The following is a 2,549-nucleotide window of genomic DNA, read 5'->3' on the forward strand; positions in this document are numbered from 1 at the left end:
TAGCCTTCAATTTTGAATAAATCACCAACAGTGTCACCAGCAAAGCACCCCCACACCATCACACCTCCTCCTCCATGCTTCACGGTGGGAACCAGGCATGTAGAATCCATCCGTTCACCTTTTCTGCGTCGCACAAAGACACGGTGGTTGGAACCAAAGATCTCAAATTTGGACTCATCAGCCCAAATCACTGATTTCCATTGGTCTAATGTCCATTCCTTGTGTTCTTTAGCCCAAACAAGTCTCTTTTGCTTATATAGACCTATAAGAAAAATGGTACACCCCAGAAAATACGATGAGTGCAAACAGATAGATTAAAAGGTATATATTTTATTAGAATACATTAAAAAAACACTACAAAAGTATAAGATACAGGTAAATAGGTATGAAAGTGAGAAATACATGAAAAAGACGATCACAGAAGGGCATAGGGGCTAAATAGACAGTGCAAAAGAGATCCTCTATGTAAATTAGCACAGAAAAAAATAGTGTACATCATTAAACGTGCAAGCATGCATGGGCTCATATAATGGTACCACTGTGCTACATATAACTACCAATGTCAATTAAAGCCACTAGTATATGGGTATATTTATGCGTTTATTCAAAAAATAGTAAATGTAAGTGACGCTTACCCATATCTGTCCACTGTGATCGCGCCCCGACGCGCGTTTCGCGTGGTGGGCTTCCTCGGGGGGCAGTGTGATGTGTATGTAGTCACCATGTCTCTTTATATATCCCTCCTTGCCGCAGCCATTGGTAGCGGCGCACGCAAGCGGGGTCCCGGTATCCACACACCATTTCCGGCTATCCTGATGACGGCGCGGGTCAGGAAAGCATTTCCTGTGATGTCACTTCCCGCGTCGCATCATATGGATGCCGTAGATGGAAATGGTATTGCGGGAGCCCGCTACGCGTGCGCACATCCAATAGGCCATCTTTCTTGTGGGCAAAAGGTGAAAGGCAGGACTTATTCTTTGTTCAATCAAAACCCAGTATAATGAAATATTTAAAAATAGGGGACCGGGAGTGGAGCTTAAAAAGACAGCAAATAAGACAGTCACAGTTCATATAAGAAGAAAAAGAAAACATATACGTCTCATTACATGGGACAACCCTCAAATATATATCAGCATATGTGGTCCCAAAGGGGATAGTCCCATGTTTCCTCTGCATTTCCAGACATGTGACTGTATTTTTCTCTTTTTCCTCCCCTTTATAAGCGCTCCATTCCTTACACGGTCCCATAGAAATATACAAGGTTGAAATCACGTCCATCAATAGGTAGGGCATATAAATAGACATCAAATCGTATCCAACTATAAAGTATGAGAAAACAAATAAGTAAAAAATATATATAATAATAATTATTTAAAACATAACATACACTTTAAAAACAGATAGGAGAGAGAGGTGTATTGAATAACGCGGATTGATTTTTATAAGAAAGGTGAAAATGATAGCTTTTCATTAAGTCCAGATGGGGACATGGTATTTAAAGTAAAGATCCAACGACATTCTCGTTGGGCCAAGATTTTCTTTCTGTCACCACCCCTGATGCCACAAAGAACTCTATCTATTCCAATGAATTTGATTTCATCAGTGTTACACTTATGATATAACCTAAAGTGTTTCGGGATGGTTTTCAATATAGAGATATCCTCAGCTGTACTCGCAGTTTTAATATCCCTAATGTGTTCTCTCACTCGTATGCGGAACTCACGAGACGTGAGTCCCACATAATGGAGGTTACAAGTACAAGTGGCCCGATAAATGATGTAGCTCGTGCTACAAGAAATATAGTGAGTGATCCGGTAGTCCCTACCCCCATCAGAGGATCCAAAATTAGTGGCTCTATTGATGTTTCTGCATGCCATGCAAGATCCACATGGAAAGCAACCCCATCTCTGCAGACCAGCACCGAACAGATTCGGAGGATTTGCCACATAATGGCTCCTTACAAGGATATCCTTCAAATTGGGACTCTTCCTTGCAGTGAGCAATGGGTAATCAGAGAGAATTCTCCTCAAAGTTGGTTCTGAGGTAAGTATTGACCAATATTTTTGTAATGTTTGTCTCATCTTTACCCATTGATTATTATACGTGGAGATAAATCTTAGAGGAGGGTCTTTCCTATTATTTTTGCTTTTATTCGCCAATAATAAATCTCTCGATGTTTTTTTGGCACGATGGTAACCCCGCTTAATGGCTCTCCTACTGTATCCACGCTCAAGGAATCGATCAGATAGATCCCGAGCCTGAGCCTCAAAGGTCTCTTCAGAAGAGCAGATGCGCTTCATTCTAAGGAATTGGCCTGTTGGTACAGCACGGATTGTGTGCACAGTATGTGCCGACGTTGCATGAAGAAGAGAGTTGACCGATGTTTCCTTCCGATACACATCCGTCTGGAGTGCGCCATTATTTTGCACTCTAATTTTCACGTCCAAAAAATCAATTTCTTTCTTTGAATATTTATAAGTAAGTTTAATGTTCCTTTTGTTCTTATTGAGTTCGCACATGAAGTCATGAAGCTCAGACTCCATTGGTCT

Source organism: Phyllobates terribilis, unplaced genomic scaffold, assembly GCF_046119375.1.
Source record: "Phyllobates terribilis strain yellow unplaced genomic scaffold, ASM4611937v1 Scaffold_2__4_contigs__length_985480577, whole genome shotgun sequence".
NCBI lineage: Eukaryota > Metazoa > Chordata > Amphibia > Anura > Dendrobatidae > Phyllobates > Phyllobates terribilis.